Source organism: Bos grunniens, chromosome 24, assembly GCF_055505025.1.
Source record: "Bos grunniens cultivar Pamir isolate PY7600 chromosome 24, Bosgru_T2T1.0, whole genome shotgun sequence".
NCBI lineage: Eukaryota > Metazoa > Chordata > Mammalia > Artiodactyla > Bovidae > Bos > Bos grunniens.
In genome coordinates this window covers 52,779,872-52,797,989 of record NC_141188.1, presented here as the reverse complement: position 1 = coordinate 52,797,989, position 18,118 = coordinate 52,779,872, and the positions used below count along the sequence as shown (strand labels likewise).

At 41.9% G+C, this 18,118-nt stretch overlaps 1 long non-coding RNA gene across 1 annotated transcript in view; it reads right to left on the bottom strand.

Annotated features, from left to right (window-relative positions):
* The window catches only part of LOC147346293 (uncharacterized), a 134,567-nt gene that overhangs the window by 45,154 nt on the left and 71,295 nt on the right, over positions 1-18,118 (bottom strand). Inside the window, exon 2 of the long non-coding RNA XR_015154097.1 lies at positions 383-496. This is a non-coding gene — a long non-coding RNA (uncharacterized LOC147346293). The remainder of the gene's footprint in view (positions 1-382; positions 497-18,118) is intronic.

The following is an 18,118-nucleotide window of genomic DNA, read 5'->3' as shown; positions in this document are numbered from 1 at the left end:
AGACAGTGGAAATATGATCCCCCTCCTGGGACCCAGAATCCAGTGTCTTTTGGGGAAGAAACCAATAATGTTTTTTTTCCTGTTATCTGTTACATTTAGGAAACTATAGATCAGTGGTGCTCAAACCTAAACAAACATGAGAATCATCTGGGTAGCTTCTTAAGGGGTAGAAGAAGGGGCTCATCCCAGAGTGTCTGATTCAGAGCTCTGAACTGGGGCTCAAGATTTTGCCTTTCTAACAAGTTTCCAGTGACATTGATTCTGCTTGCCCAAAGACCCCCATTTTGAGGACCCCCTTTGTAGAATCGATGCTGATTTCAATACTTTCATGCTTTGTACCGAAGTTTCTCCTTCCAATCTAGTAGGATGTATAAATTCTTACCTAACTTCCTTGGGGTTGCAAATGTGGAGACAAACACTCCTGAACCAGTGCCGCAATGGTATGGACTCTTCTTGGCAAATTTTTGGACATAACCTGGGCAATCGGTGGCAGGACCTTAGAGACAAAGGGATCCTTCACTTTATCTATTCATATTCTTTCAGAGAAACCACAAGCATCCTGTCCACATTAAAATGTACCTTGTTAGGGAGAGGGTGGGAAGATTTGGGAGAATGGCATTGAAACATGTAAAATATCATGTATGAAACGAGTTGCCAGTCCAGGTTCGATGCACGATACTGGATGCTTGGGGCTAGTGCACTGGGACGACCCAGAGGGATGGTAATGGGGAGGGAGGAGGGAGGAGGGTTCAGGATGGGGAACACATGTATACCTGTGGCGGATTCATTTTGATATTTGGCAAAACTAATACAATTATGTAAAGTTTAAAAATAAAATAAAATTTTAAAAAAATGTACCTTGTTTTTGCTGTTAAGTCACTAAGTCATGTCCGACTCTTTGCGACCCCCATACACTGCGACACACCGGGCCTCCTTGTCCTTCACTATCTCCCAGAGTTTGCACAAACTCATGTCCATTGAGGTGATCCATTGATGATGCTATCCAACCATCTCATCCTCTGTCACCCGCTTCTCCTCATACCCTCAATCTTTCCCAGAATCTGGGTCTTTTCCAATGAGTTGCTCTTTGTATCAGGTGGTCAAAGTATTGGAACTTCAGCATTAGTCCTTCCAATGAACACTCAGGATTTATTTCCTTTGGGATTGACTGATTTGATCTCCTTGCTGTCCAAGAGACTCTCAAGAGTCTTCTCCAGCACCACAGTTTGAAAGTATCAATTTTTCGGGCTCAGCCTTCTTTATGGTCCAACTCACATCCATACACGACTACTGGAAATACCATAGCTTTGACTAGATGGACCTTTGTAGGAAAAGTGATGTCTCTGATGTACCTAGAAAAGGTTAGTGTTCGTATAACACTGTAGGGAAAATAAGGGCTCTACGTGGCCAGAGGCAGTCTTCCAATGTGGCTGGAGAAATGAATGTTTGCTTCTATCAGAACAGGTTCGTGGCATGTGGTTGGGAAACCCTGTTGCAGAACCACAGCTAGCAGGACAACTGAGGCTTCAGCACTAAGATTAGACCTTGTAAACACAGACGACCCTGCCAATATTATTGGTTCCCTTCTTACTATTGATAGCAATGGAATCCCAATATTCAAAGGTAACTAAAATACAAGATCTTTGAGAAAGGAGAAAAGAAAGAGAGTAATTCAGAGGGTAAACATCTTTGCCAAATAATAACTAAGAATATTAGAAATCAGGATTTCTTCCAAGGTCTTAAATTCTATACCTGAATCATAAGATATTGCTTTTTTAATTGAATAAGAATAACTTTATTTGATTCATTTTGTCATGTCATTAAAACCCCCTTGAGGCTGATTTTTATTGAATCTAAGAAAGCATTGCATGTTAGATGTACTATTATAGGATGTACCACTAAGAAATAATTCTTGCAATAAACAAAATATGGCCCATTGCTGTTGTATCATCTAAATGCAGAATTTAAACTTTACAGGAGGAGCTCTTTTAAGCTCACTTAGACTTAGCCAGTTCCCAGCCATCACTCCATGCATCCATCAAAGGGAAAAATAAGCTAATCATTTCTCTCCTTCAGTCCACATCTGACACTTAGCAGTCACTTCAGTCACTGCATTAGATATGTCCTTTTCCATTCCCTGCCATGACTCAGTTCATCACAATTTTTTTTTTTTTGAATTGAGGAACTGTTATCTCTAGGATTTTCTGCCAGGCTCCTAACATTCATTCAATATACTCACACCTGGGGCAGGGATTCTAAAACTGAGGGATGCTGCTAAACATCTTATAGCACCCAGGACAGTCACTCACAACAAAGAATTGTGTGGTCCGAAATATCAACAGTTCCAGCTTTGAGAAACTGCTTGACTCTTACCCGTTTATATGCTAGAATCAACCCACTTCAAAAATGTAAACGCCTTCCCTTACTCTCCCCCTGGATATTTTAAGGAATTGGCAAGAAATTATCTCATTTTTTTTCCATCCAAGGATTTTCAAGTTCAGGTAGCAAAATACCTCATAAATCATGGTTTTAAAAATAAGAGTAAATGACTGGCTATAAAAAGAAGGATGCAAAGGGCCGGAGTCTGGGGCAGACCCTGCCCACATCTGCCCCAGGAGGAGTTCCCCCCACCCAGGCTGCGTGGCCCCCACCTGCAACTGACATGCCATGCTGTGGCCAGAGTGACACCTTGAGACTGAGGGGCCTCATCAAGATGCGCAGTGTGGCCACTGTCACGTCCAGCTCTCCTCAGAGGAGCCTGGTGTTGGTAAAGCAGGTCTGGTCAGCAGTTTGGCAGGTGACGACCAGGATATGTTCTGGAGCTGTGAGCCAGCTTTGTGGATCAGCAAGGGCTCCTGCCGGAGGAGGGGGCCAGCCAGAAAGTCTGTGAAGAGTCTGATGTCACCTGGCCCCTCTGATCTGACCAGCACCAGGTGGCCACATACAAGTCCGGCATGGGACTGACCGCTCCAGCCAGACCACAGTCTCCTCAGAGGTGCCAGACAGCCAGAGTGGCAGCCTGCGGGGTGGGGTGGGATGCCAGGCAGAGGAAGCTGTGCTCACGAGGTCGTGCACCTGCCCCTGAATGATGCTCAGGCCTGTACAGATGACCACGATGTCCCCAAGACCCCAGGGGACACCTTTGATATCAGATGGTTCCTCAGCTGTGTAACCCCTGAAGTCCACTGTGAAATATATTCAATGTTGCTTAACTTAAAAACAGTGACATTAGGCTTCCAGAGAGACTTCTAAATTATTATTATTATTATTATTGATTCTACCTTGTAGTCACTGTGGCAAACTGAAAAATGTCTCCTTCTCCCCCAAAATTCACATCCTAAGCCTTGAAACCTGGGGCTATTACTCTATATAGTACAAGATGGTCTTTATAAATATGACTAAGTTAAGCATTTAGACATGGGGAGATGACCCTGGACGATCCATGTGGACCCTAAAGAGACTCACATGTATCCTTATAAAAGAGAGGCAAAGGGAGATTTGACAACATATGGAAAAGAAGATATAAAGGCGGAGCAGAGAAAGATTTTCAGATAATGGCCATGGAGCTTGGCGTGACACTTTTCTTAGCATGGGAATGCTGGTGGCCACTGGAACCTGGACAAGTCAAGAATCCTCCCTTGAAGCCTTCAGGGGCTTGACTTTAATCCAGTGATACTGATTTTGGACTTCTGGCCTCCTTAATTGCAAGAGAATCAAGTTCTGTTGTTTTCAGCCTCCAAGTTTGTGCTTATTTGTTACAGCAGCCACAGGAAACTCATACAGTCTTAAAAATGCCAGTCTTGGATGCGGGTATCACCTTCTCATACAATGGATTCTGAGAGAGAAAACCTCTTCTCCTGCATCGATAAGCCCTCCCTTAAAAAGATAAAACCACACAGGAGAATCTTTCCCAGGAGCCTCCAGAGAATTTCTCCTTATGTCTCCATGGCCAGGATGATTTTCCATGCCCACAGCTACATCCATCACTGGAAGAGGAAAATGAAGTAACCGCTATTAGCTTAGGTTGATCACAGTGCATCCTTTATAGCTCCGAGGGCGTCTCAGTTTGTTCAGTGCATCGTCAAGCAAGACTTGGGGGAAAAGGGAAAGGGGCTGACAGTGGTTGCTAGGCAACTGACAGTGCCTCCCCCATGGGTCCCAGCCCTGGCCCCAGCCCCTTTGCCCAGTCCCATGTGGTCACTCTGCTGAGATGCTCCTGGGGCCATGACTGCTCATGGAAGGCCAGCTGTCCTCACAGAAGCCCCCAGCACTGCCACCACGTGGGGCTCTGCGAGATGTTCACTGCCCTGCCCTCAGCTCCCCCATCCTGGTCACTGAAATGCCCTCCACTGTTGCACAATGGATAAGACCCTGGTGTTAGCCTTCGTGGTCCAGAAATAAAATCCCCCCGTCATAGGGGAGCTGCGAGTTGAGATGAGGGCGATTCATCACCAGATGAGAGGTGAGTGGGAAATACGATCAATACCTCATTTGGATTCACTTCTACTTATATCTGTTTTCTACAGATTTGGATTTTCACTGAAATTATTTTAGCAGACGCAGCGACCCAATCTACACCAAACTGACTTGGACTCTTTCCAAAGTTCTCTGTGTCCAGCAGAGTTTAAGATTGCATCTCTCTTTCCCCTGTAAGCCTCGTCATCATTCTCCTCTGCATTCCCATGCACAGCCACAGTACAGCCTCCAAAAGAGCCTAATACAGAGTGTTCTTATGTCTTGGCTTTGGTCCTGGACTGGGGGCAACCAGGTCTAGGCTAGAGGCTCGTGCAGAGTAACCCTTCCCCCACCCCTGGCCACTGTTGGCCTCCCGCTGCCCTGTGAGGGCATCTGGGCTGGAGGCCGTGGGAAGAAGACCACACTGTCAAAGGGAAGATACCCATTGAATGGCAAAAGCGACCTGTATTTCTAAGGTTGCTGTGACCTGGCCACAGTGGAGCAGTGAGAGGAAAAAAGACTTGTTTACAAGGTGATGGATTATAGGCAAGAGACTAAGACCCTGTCAACATCTGCAGCATACCCATTCATTAACGTCTTTCATAATAGTACAGGACCTTGACATGTGTTTAAAAAAAATAGCCTTAAAAATAGACTCCTGTGCTTAGGAATCGCTTCCTGGCATGCCTATAATAATTAATGTCTCTGGACAGATTTATCATTCTCTGAACATATTCTGAGCACCTTCTGTGTTCAAGGCCCTGCAGCATGCGCTGGGATATAGAAAGTCCTCCAGGAGTCCACAATTCACTGAGATGCCTCCTCCATTTGTATTCTTAAATTCATGCCTGCTACGTGCTATCATTATGTACTGTTTGTATATCCCCAAGAACATTATGTCAAGGGATAACCTCAGCAATTTGTTTTAGAAAAATAACAGGAATAATGACTTTTTAAAAAGTGTTTTGCCAAGCCTCACCCTCCCCAAAAGGCTCCCTGGGTGAACTGGACCTAGTCCTGGAGCATCTGTGGTCCATATGTGTATATTCAAGCTAAGATGCAATGAAATGACTTTCCCCAGGCTTCCACATGCCCGAGGGTCCCCACAGCACAGAGAATCTAGCAGGGCACCCCTAACCGCCCCCCTGCCCAAGGTTATATAGAGCACATTGTGCTCCTGAAGACCCATCATCCTTATTGCCAGACACTGGGCTTTCTAATCACTTCATATTCAGTCAGAGAGCCAGATGTCCAAACCCAGCTAGACAAATGCAGGACAGCTCAGCAGAAGCACTTCTAATGGGTGTCATCGCTAAGGTCTTAAAGAACCTTCCCTTGGCTCCATCCTGGACAAGCATGTCCTATAGAAGAGTCACCTCTGTTGACAGACAGCCCTGGGGCTGTACCCTGGTTCTGTTACTTGACTGGCTGGGTTTGCTTGGATAAATTGATGTTTAAGCTTCATTTTGATCTTATGATTTCTTTATAAAGTGGAACCATCATCATTATATCTATAGCTGAACCTACTGCTCAAAGACCACTTGCAGATCATAATTAATCTCAAATAGAAAGCCTGAATGGAGAAGGCAATGGCACCCCACTCCAGTTCTCTTGCCTGGAGAATCCCATGGATGGAGGAGCCTGGTAGGCTGCAGTCCATGGGGTCGCTAAGAGTGGGATACGACTGAGCTACTTCACTTTCACTTTCCACTTTCATGCATTGGAGAAGGAAATGGCAACCCACTCCAGTGTTCTCGCCTGGAGAATCCCATGGACGGAGAAGCCTGGTAGGCTGCAGTCCACGGGGTCGCACAGAGTCGGACACAACTGAAGGGACTTAGCAGCAGTAGCAGCAGCAGAAAGCCTGAAAGATCATGAAGAACAGTTTATGTACAGGAATCGTCGCTTGAACCATTTCTCCAGTGGTTAACTTCACCTTTTTATTTCTCTCTCCAGATGCTATCTAGACCTTGGGAACCTAGTTCTGTGTGCTCACATCACTTTTTAGCTACTTCAGCACCAGAAAAGAATAAGAACTCTACCCCAGTGCTTTTCTTCCTCCTTCTTCCTTCTGTATCATCAAGGCTGGTTCAACGTGGAACAGAATGTGCTGCTTTTTACTTTCCTCACTCTGCAAAGTTTACCAAACCCTTTAAAAGTACACCTGTGGTTCTTAAATGTTAGCACCCTTCAGAATCACCTGGAGGACTTATTAAAGTACAGATTGATAGCCTCACCCCTAGAGTTTCTGATTTTGTTGTTCTGGAGCAGGGCCTGAGAGCCTACACTTCTAGCGGGATTTCAGGAGACACTGATGATCCAGAGATCAGACTTTGAAAACCCCCCACATACCTCATAACCAAGCAGCCAACTCCCAACCAGTGCTTACAGGAGGCCATGAATGGCATGACCACTCCCCAGTGATTATTTGTGTTCATTGACTGAATCACTCCTGTGGGTTTAAACAGCAAATGTTCCTCTAAAGTGGCAATGAGCTACTGCGAAGAGCAGTCCCACTAGGCATCATCACCGCTGTCATTTTATCTCAGATGGTTTCCCTTTCCGTTAGTTCAGGGACCAGCAGACTTTTTCTTAAAAGGTCAGAGAGTAAATCTTTTTGGCTCCATGGGACACAGAGTCTCTGTTGCAACTACTGCAGTCTACTTTTGTGGAACAAAACCAGCCACAGACACTGGGCAATAGAATGGATTTGGCTGTATTCCAATAAAGCTTTAGGTTTCCAGGCCCTGGATTATGCCAAACCCTGGATTAACCTGATCACACTCAGGAACCTTAAGGAAGATACAGGCTGGCCTAAGTCCTTTTTCAGATAACAGGGGGCTAAATGAAACTCTAAAAAGGGAAGTGATTCTTGGACCACCGATGAACTTTTAAGGATGAGAACAGAGTCCCTCAGGGAGGGGGCTTAGGAGGAGGATGGGAGGGTCTTGATGAAAGAATCCTTATCCCACTGACTTTTATTCCAGCGGGCCTTGAGCTCACACCATCAGCAGAAAGCTGAGAAGCTGCAGACTCTGCTTAAGGACTCTCCAGGTACAAATCAAAAGGGAAAAGCCACCATAAACCCTGGCACAATATGCAGTCCCAGGTGATGGGAAGGAGGGATTACTGTGGATAAGAACTCAATCATGTGGCCACCAGGGCAGCAGGAGAAAGACAAGCCTGAAGCAAAGCAATTAGCAGTGCTCTGGTAGCACTTCACTCCAACACAGGCACTTACAAGCAAACAGCAGATAAGAAAAAAAGCAGAACAAATACCTCTTTCAAACACTAAAGAGCCCTAAAGGATGTCTTACTGGGATAGATAAGCAAACAAAAAGAATTATTTGAGAACAGAAGGCTGCTCAGAGAATCATCGCAGCCTTTTTTTTGGAACAAGTATTCCAGACCTCAAAATGGTCCAGATGAATGGAGCCCATGAAGGACCCCAGAGGGGCTGACCTCCAACATCACCAGTGAGCATCCTATGCAGAGGTTCTCTGTCACTGGGGAAAGTGTGTCACCCCCGAGAAAATCAGCCTAGTCCATTAGATTTAGATCTGGACTTGCATATGTCTCATCAGAGCCTTCAGCTGGTTGAGGGTACTGGCACCTGATGCCCCCAGATGAAGCACCCTGACTCATGACGAATGTCATCCAATAGGCCCACTCAGCTCTGTGTGCCAGAGACCAGCTTCTCCCTCAAGTCTGTCCTGCCTCCAATGCCTTCGACCTCCCACCACCCCGTGCTGCTGAGGGATGGAGACACAATTGTAATACTTAATACAATGCTTTAGCTTCATTTTAGATTTCCATTTTTTCACTCAGCTAACTGACCTGAAGACAATTACAGTATTTCTAATATAATCTAAACTGTCAGTTGTTGAGTGTGCCACAGAGAGAATTTCAATTTTCTTTCAGATTAGTATTTGCCCACTGAATATTCAATGGAAAAGAGAAATTATTTTCTCCTTTCTTGATTATGAAAAGTTCAGAATGGTGCTGTAAGGAATGTAGAAAGGCATTTGTATTGTCAAAATGCTCTGTCCCTGCCAAAACACTTCAATGGATATTAACCCCAAACCGAAAATGAATTCTTGACACCTTAATGCTTGTATTCTTGGAATGGAAAAAAATATATGTATATATATATATTTGAGGTACATGGCATTCTAAATAGGGGTTTGAGAGTGAGTCTCTTAGACAGAGAAATTCAGGAACCTGAATGGTAAGTTTGAGGAAAAGACAGTTGGTCACTGTCTCACATTTTAGAGGAGCCTCAATCTGTTAGGCAACTTTTAGATGTTTAATTTAGAATGAATTACCTAGCTCTAAGCACAGCTGAAATTAACACCAATGACCTCACTAAACTAAACCAGGTATAATTGACATAAGTCAAATGTTTATGCACATATACCTATACACAAGAGCAAAAGAAGAGCAGAGACACAAAAGTAGTTATACACATATAAACTATATGTTATATATATGATATACAACAAATATACCAATTTCAATAACCTCAGATATGCAGATGGCACCACCCTTATGGCAGAACGTGAAGAGCAACTAAAGAGCCTCTTGATGAAAGTGAAAGAAGAGAGTGAAAAAGTTAGCTTAAAACTCAACATTCAAAAAATGAAGATCATGGCTTCTGGTCCCATCACTTCATGGCAAATAGATGGGGAAACAATGGAAACAGTAACAGACTTTATTTCTGGGGGCTCCAAAATCACTGCAGATGGTGACTGCAGCCATGAAATTAAAAGATGTTTGTTCCTTGGGAGAAAAACTATGACAAACCTAGACAGCATATTAAGAAGCAAAGACATTCCTTTGCCAGCAAAGGTCCAACCAAAGCTATGGTTTTTCCAGTAGTCATATGTAGATGTGAGAGTTGGACCATAAAGAAGGCTAAGTGCTGAAGAACTGATGCTTCTGAATTGTGGTCTTGGAGAAGACTCTGAGAGTCCCTTGGACTGCAAGGAGATCAAACCAGTCAATCCTCAAGGAAATCAGTCCTGAATATTCATTGGAAAGGCTGATGCTGAAGTTGAAGCTCCAATACTTTGGCCACCTGATGTGAAGAACTGATTCATTGGAAAAGACCCTGATGCTGGGAAAGATTGAAGGCAGGAGGAGAAGGGGACGACAAAGGATGAGATGGTTGGATGGCATTACCATCTCGATGGACATGAGTTGGATGGCATTACCATCTCGATGGACATGAGTTTGAGCAAGCCCGAGGATTTGGTGATGGACAGGGAAGCCTGGTGTGCTGCAGTCTATGGGGTCACAAAGAGTTGGACATGACTGAGCAACTGAACTGAACTGATAAACAAATAGAGAAACATGGTATAACCTCCAGACACAGACATTAAAAGAATCATGACATGGTTGATTATTACCCTACAAAGATATTAAGTAGGGTAAACAGAAAAAAGCATAGTAAATTTTTATATTAATTATATCCTCATATTTAACTGCAACTTATCTGCCACTGTGTGCAATAATATTAATCAAATGGTATTTGTACCCCACACTGTATACATACATAGTAAGGCCCTTGAGACTTAGAGATGAGGAGGAAAATACAAGTTCTGTCTGAGCTATCATAAAGCAAAAATATAAAAAACCCCATGATGACCACATAGGAAAGTGGGGATTGGAAGAAGGACCTAAGCATTCCCTAGTTTTTCAGGGTTCAAAAAATTAGAAAATTAAGGCAAAGAATTTCCATATCCTAGAAGATCAAGTTCATTTTATTGTTTTGAAAACAAAAATAATTCATTTTTTTCCTTAGGTGAGGTGCCTAGAACATATGTTATACCTTAACCATTAAAAGTCAGCGTCCTCTAGGTGGGTGTAGGCTTAATAGTCTATCTGATGTACGTCTCCATAAAGTGACAGGTTACTCTCTGTCCCACTTTTGAACAGATTTACTCTGGTAGTCATGGAGAGAAACCTCTTTATGCAGCCAGCATGACTCAGCTGGTGTGTGCTAGCTCTCATCCCTCAGAATTTTTTGGAAATTTTTTCCAGCTTTAATGAGATAAATTGATAAGTTCTATTTATTTTAGGCATACAGTGTGATGATTTTACATATATATGTATACTATATGTATAATATTGGGAAATAATTATCACAATCAAGTTAATACATCCATCATCTCACATAGTTACCATCAGTGTATAGGGAGGGGCAAGAGGTAAACTTTAAAGCAGCCCTATATTACATGTTAGAAATTTTGAAAAATATTATATGGACTCACAGTTATTCTATGTCTAGGTCACACAAGGAAAATTGTTGTTGGGGATGGGATAAATGGTCTAAAGAATCCCTTACTAACCAAAACAAATCCATTCTTTCATTTACACGCTTTCACATTTAAGTTCAGAAAAAACAAAACTCAAGTCAAATGGAGGAAAACCGGCTTGAAATCAGAAGTTCCTAGAAACCAAAACAATCTGAGTTTTGTTTACCATGGACTCTATATGAGCCAAAAAAATAATCTGACTTTTTTCTTTAGGGCAAATGCCATTTTACAGAGAGTCAATAGCAGTATGGTCTTCTACTGTGGGGGCAGTGGCTGAGATCTGTGCCCATTCCCCCCTCTTCCCCACATCCCATTCCTCAAAACTCAGTCCCTAGCTTTCCCCCATAGTTAAGCTCTATCTAGATCATTGTGTTGAATGATTAGAACAAGCCTGGAAGATTAACCTGGAGACCAAGTTGTAGAAAGATTAAAGCAATTAGCAAAGTTCATCTTGGAAAAGAAAACCTTTAGTGGAGTATGATAAATGTCTTTAAATATCCGAAAGTCTGCATTGCAGACAAAGCAGGAGATTTGCTCTGCTAGCATAAAGAGTAGCATGGGGGTCAATGTGGAGATGACTTTCATTTAATCAAGTATGATTAACTAGATTTATCCAGTAATAAAAGAAGACAATATTTTTTAATGTAGTAGGCATCATCGCACTAGAAGTATTCTAAGAGTGGGGATAACGATCAATCATTGATATTATTAAAAAGGTCAAAACGTAGGTTTTAGGACTCAGAAAAGTTCACTGTGATTCAGCTTTACATCTTATGCTGGAATTCTCTCCATAAATCTCCTGCTCAGCTGATGAGGATACACATCCACTGACAGAAAAGGCAAAGGGAAATGTATTTGTCACAGTGTGGCTGCCTCAGAATATGTGATCTGATTGTCAAAAAAAAAATACAAATTCCTTGCTGCACTCCATTACCAATCACTGGCACCAGGATGGCGCCAGGGATCTACACCTTCAGCGAACATCTCAGATTACACTGATGCACATTAGAGTTTAAGAACATTGAACCAGGTGAACATAAAGATCTTTCTGATGCCAAGAGGATGGGAGAAATGACAATAGGATAGGAGTCTCAGTTTCCCCAAGAGAATTAATTCAATTCAGGGCAATAAAGATGTTTTCCATGAATACTCATCTGCAAGGTTTGGGGGCATGATAGTCTAACATTTAATGCATTTGCTTCTTTCCAAGGCTTCTGACTTCCCTGGTGGCTCAGACAGTAAAGCGTCTGCCAACAATGCAGGAGACCCGGGTTCAATCCCTGGCTCAGGAAGATCTCCTGGAGAAGGAAATGGCAACCCATTCCAGTATTCTTGCTTGGAAAATCCCATGGGTGGAGGAACCTGGTAGACTACAGTCCATGGGGTCTGGCCTGGAGAATTCCATGAACTGTATAGCCCACAGGGTCACAAAGAGTCAGACACGACAAGCAACTTTCACTTCATTTTGTTTCAAGGCTTCCCAGGTGGTGCTAGTGGTAAAGAACCCACCTACCAACGCGGGAGATGTAAGAGACACAGGCTTGATTCCTGGATTGGGAAGATCCCCTGGAGGAGTGCATGGAAACCCACTCCAGCATTCTTGCCTGGAGAATCTCACAGAACAGAGGAGCCTGGTGGGCTACACTTTTCTCCAGTACTAGTTCCCTTGACATGATCTCCAGGGATAGTGACAAACTGGGACACTTATCTGGCCGCATTCTCAACTCATTCCAAACAAAATACCCCAAGTATCACCATTATTGATGAACACTGACTTACTTTCTTGAACCTTGAAATGAAAAATTAAAATGGGAAAATACCAAATTTTATAGACCTTTGGAGAAGCATCTAGTTAAATACACAGGGAGGGCCAGGCCCATTCTAACAAGTCATGGAGTATTATTTTCAGTCAGGACATTTAAGGTCTTGGAGACTCTGAGTCTGACATCCCATTCACTCTTATCTCCCACGGTCACAAATCTACCAGCATGACTTGACAGATAAGAGAAATAATAGTCACGCCCTGTGAATACTGAAGCCCCTCACATAATGATGTGTGGGATGGTGGAGTTCAGATGGTAAATGTTCTAAGTTAGGTTTACAAGGGCTTACTGAGAACACACTTTATACCTGGCATTGCAATTTGAGAGTTCAAAGGAAGAGAGATGGTTGAATCAACCTTCAGGAAAAAAATGAGATTACTTGTAAATTCTTAGAGTTTTCACCCTCAGGAGATCTCCTCACCAAGAAGAAAGAAGTAATTTTCATCCCCTACAAATTCTTCCTCATAGAAGTTTCTTTTCTCAAAAGTTTGCCCCTTATCCTTCATTTAAAAAAGAAATAGACACCTAATGTTCAGTCTACCTAGAATAGCAGCAGCCCCAGTCTTCCGGGAACAGTCCTACTCCTATGCTAAACATGGAGTTCGAATATTTGGTTATCACCATAGATTGACCTACAGTGTTCTGGGATGACTACCTGATTCTTCATCCAGGTTGAGTCAACTTAAAGTACTGTTCAATGCTTTTCAAATTTGGATTAAGAGACTGACTTTCAGTCTCAACACAGAAGCAAAGGTAAGAGATACAGGATATTGGAGCTGCTGATAGCCTGCATTCCAGCCCTGTGGCAGAAGGCAGTTTGTATCAGTGAAGCCAGCATGCAGAGAGAAACAGGGAAAAAAGAAGAGCTGGTGGTACCCATCTTCTATTCAGTCGCACTGAGGCATGACTACACATTTATCCTTCTAACACTGTGGTTAAGTATAGAAAATTCAGTAGGTTCCCTTCTGCATCATAGTTTGCGCTGATTGTTCTTCCTTTCAACCAAGAAGAGTCACACTAACCAAGAGAGAATATACAATTTCTAGTAAGTGAGCTTCTGTTGCACACAGATTTATAATCTTTCAAGTCTTATGCATTTGGTCATCTTTTCTGAAGACTGCTGGAGAAAATCCCAATCATAATGCTCATTCAGTAACAAGTCCTGTAGCTAAGTGAATATTCTTAGAAATCATTACTGGCAAAATGACCTTGTTTTTAAATGTAGATCAAGATAAAGGATTTTTTGAAATAGTCTGAAAATAAGAAGGAGTTAAAGACTAATACTCCAGTCAGTGTTTTCTGTTGTAACTCACAGATGCATATTCAAAGTCCAGAAACATAGAAGAATCTTTTGAAATCCCAATTCTCTTCTAGCCTCTGTACCCATGTTAAAAATCCATTTCCTGTTTAGATGCTTCCCTTACTGGGGGAAGAACTATCTTTAATCTTAACAACAAAGATCTAAAGAAATTCACAACGGAAATAGAACACAGTACCAATATTAGTCCACAAACAAAACAACTGTGTTTCGGTGTATGGTGTTTTTGTATGTGGGGGTAGGTAAGAGGAGACGGCCAAGGGCAGTGAAGATTATCCAAGTATAGGAAGGGTAAAAGGAAGTAGGGAGAAAGAAAAATTGGAAAACTTTTGGAGTTCAAATTAATGACTAAAATATACTTTATGGCTACCTGAGGTATACTGACAGCCTGGAGGCTTATTTAATGCAAGATCTTTCTGATCTGGATTTAAATATGCAAAAAACTAAATTTGCAGAAGAAAAACCTTGGGTCGCTGGGAGACATATAGCAATGGAATGGAATATGACCTAAAACTATCATTAACCAGACAGATGAAGGAAGTTTATATATCAAATAATCAGATTTCAAGTTTCTTTCTTTCAGTTACCCATCCACCTCTCTGCCAGTATTGAGCATCTATTATACTTCAGACACTAGGCTAAAGGCTAAGGAGAATACAGCCATGGATCAGACAGCCAATAACAAATATCCCGTAGAAGGATATGAACAAAAATAACTCAAGATCTAAGAAGATGTGAACAAAAATAACTCAAGATCTAAGACAGCATGAGCATTATGAATGACCTGAAGTGTTCTTGGGATGTGGAGCAGCAAGAAATCATTTCCTGTCAAAAACTTCATGGTGAAGGTAGCATTGGAATGGAACCTCACAGGGGGATGAGTTCACTTTTAATGCCCTTCATCCAAAAATAAAGGCCCCAAGATCCTGGGGTAAAAGCCCTCTGTGGATTCTTGATGGTTCCCAATAGTCTCAGGGTATCATAATTGACATGTTTCCCTTCTGTGAGGCCACAGAGGTTTAAACTATCTACCACCTTCTCTTCAGAAGATGGAATTATTATAAAATGTGCTTTGAAAAACCGCTTTGACAGAAAGGAAGAGAGCTCAGAGAAGAAGGCTCTCTTCTGCATTTCATGTGCATACATCAACACGTCTCAGACACCAGACCCAGAATGTGAATTTCCTGAGTAATCTTTTGAGTTATCATGTTCTTTGGAAAACATGATCCAGATGGCATTCTGACCCACGAGTGAGGATTCTGGGCCACAAGCAGAGCTCCTCATGCTCTTCACAACTGTCAGAATCTGGGAGACAGGAAGACACCCTCCTCCTCTTCTAACCCCCACTCCTGCCTGTTTCCTTTGGGAGGGCCTCTAGGGTGGCGAAAATGCAGAGCGGCGGCTGAGATCTCCCAGATAAATGCCAAATGGATCTTTTTTTTTTTTCTTTTTTAGCAACCAGAGAATTCCTTAAAACCAGACCAAATATTTGTTGGGAAATGGATACTTGCCCATAAGCTAAAGAAGGTGAGAGGCAGTTCTTTTCCCCCCTGGACAGGCTCTCCACCATCACAAGATTCATTCTTTGTTAGTAGCAGTGAGGAGATATGCATAAAAGAGTAATGAGTGCTTATTGTTTTTTAAAGGAAATAAAGCAAGAACAAGAGAAAAAAATCATACAAGCACAAATTGAGGGAATTCTCTGGAAGTCCAGTGGCTAGGACTTGGTGCTTTCACTGCAGTGGCCCTGAGTTCAATTCCTGGTCAAGGAACTAAGACCCCACAAGCCTCATGCTGCAGCCAACAAAACAAAACAAACAGCATAAGCACAAATATAAAGGAATAAAACTGGCATCATTCTGCTCATATGCAATCATAAAAGCTTGAAGACCATGTGAAAAAATAACTAAAGAGAGAAAAGAACAAGAACTCTAGAATTCTATAGTCAGCAGAGTGTAGACTTTTTATTATTCACTTATCAGGCTAAAATTAAGTTATAGATTAAGTTACTAATTTAATTTTTCAGGGTAAATTAAGTTATTGAAGGATAAAGAAGAATTCAGAAACCATTTTAGCCAAGTATTCTGAGGAAAACACTTGGGAGATGGTGACAGGAAGATTAATGAAACAACAAATTATACAGAGGGGATTTCAAGATTGAGGAAAACTTAAGAACAGAGGAAATTATGGTAAAGAATAAATACTAATGTTGTTGTTGATTAGTTGCTAAGAGTCCAACTCTTTGCAATCCCATAGCAGCAAGCCAGGCTTCCCTGTCCTTCACTGTTCTCCTGAAGTTCGCTCAAATTCATGTTCATTGAGTCAGTGATGCTATCTAACCACCTCATCCTCTATGAATCATAATATACAGATATGATTATGTCTAAAAGGGTATATCTATAAATGCCTTATAGCTATGTATAAGCATGTTAGTATGACTCTCAGAGACAAATGTCTAAGGATTTTTGTACAAGTTCACAACTCTGACTTCAGAATATACTTAGACCAGGTTGCGTCAAATGCAGAAACAATGAAAAAAGAAAACTGTGTTAGTGGCTGAATGGACCTTACTGTGCTTTATTCTTTGGTCAAGTCTACTGTACAAGAACAGGACTGAAGAGGTGCATCCAAGGTGACCAACTCACTCTGGTTTCCCCAAGACTTTCTGATTTTAGTACTGGAAGTACCATGTCTGAGGAATCTGCTCAGCCCAGACAGAGGAGGTGGTTGTTCACCCTAGGTGCATGTAACACTGACAAACTTGACCTCAATAAATATCCAACAAACCTAGGTGTGGAACTTTCAGGCCTGGAATAAGACAACTGAGGTTTTATAAAAAGATATAAAGCAGATATTAACTGGGGTTGGGGAAGGACCGGGGATTCCCCTCATCCCTGAAAGGGCATTTGGCAACACCTGGAGTCATTTTTGGTTGTCACAACCTGAGAGGATGCAAATGGCATCCAGTGGGCAAAAGCCAGGTTATTTGCTAAAGAGTCTACAATGAATAGGATAGCTTTCACAACAAAGACTCGTCAGAAGAGCCCCAGTAGAAAAACTTTGATATAAAAAAAAAATCAAGCATAAAAATTCTCACATTAAACAAAAATATATTCAACTGCCCCATTAAAAGACAAACTGTCAACCTGGATTAAAAGCAAATCCTGCCTATAGGCTATTTGGAGGAAACACCCATACTTGGGCCTCCCATTGAACTCACTAGTAAAGAGCCTGCCTGCCAATGTAGGAGACATAAGAGACACAGGTTTGATCCCTGAGTTGGGAAGATTCTCTGGAAAAGGGCACAGAAACCCACTCCAGTATTCTTGCCTAGAGAATCCCATGAACAGTGGAGCCTGATGGGCTACAGTCCCAAGGGTCATAGAGTCAAACAGGACTGAAGTGAATTAGCACGCACACACCCACACAATAAGTTGATAAAGAAGTGTGATGTAAAAAAAAAAAAGAAAGGGAAACTAGTCCAGTGCAAAAAATATAAAACAAAAGAGGCAAAATTAATAATTAACAACTTGGTTCTAAAGATCAAAAACAATGAATAAAATATAAACTGTCAATTTCAATAGTAAAAGAACAACTTTAAAAAACAGACAAATGAACATGGTATGGGTCGGAAGAATCAATATAGTGAAAATGAGTATACTTCCCAAAGCAATCTATAGATTCAATGCAATCCCTATCAAGCTACCAATGGTATTTTTCACAGAGCTAGAACAAATAATCTCACAATTTGTATGGAAATACAAAAAAACCTTGAATAGCCAAAGAAATCTTAAGAAAGAAGAATGGAACTGGAGGAATCAACCTGCCTGACTTAAGGCTCTACTACAAAGCCACAGTCATCAAGACAGTATGGTACTGGCACAAAGACAGAAATACAGACCAATGGAACAAAATAGAAAGCCCAGAGATAAATCCACACACATATGGACACCTTATCTTTGACAAAGGAGGCAAGAATATACAATGGAGAAAAGACAATCTCTTTAACAAGTGGTGCTGGGAAAAATGGTCAACCACTTGTAAAAGAATGAAACTAGAACACTTTCTAACACCATACACAAAAATAAACTCAAAATGGATTAAAGATCTAAACATAAGACCAGAAACTATAAAACTCTTAGAGGAGAACATAGGCAAAACACTCTCCAACATAAATCACAGCAGGATCCTCTATGACCCACCTC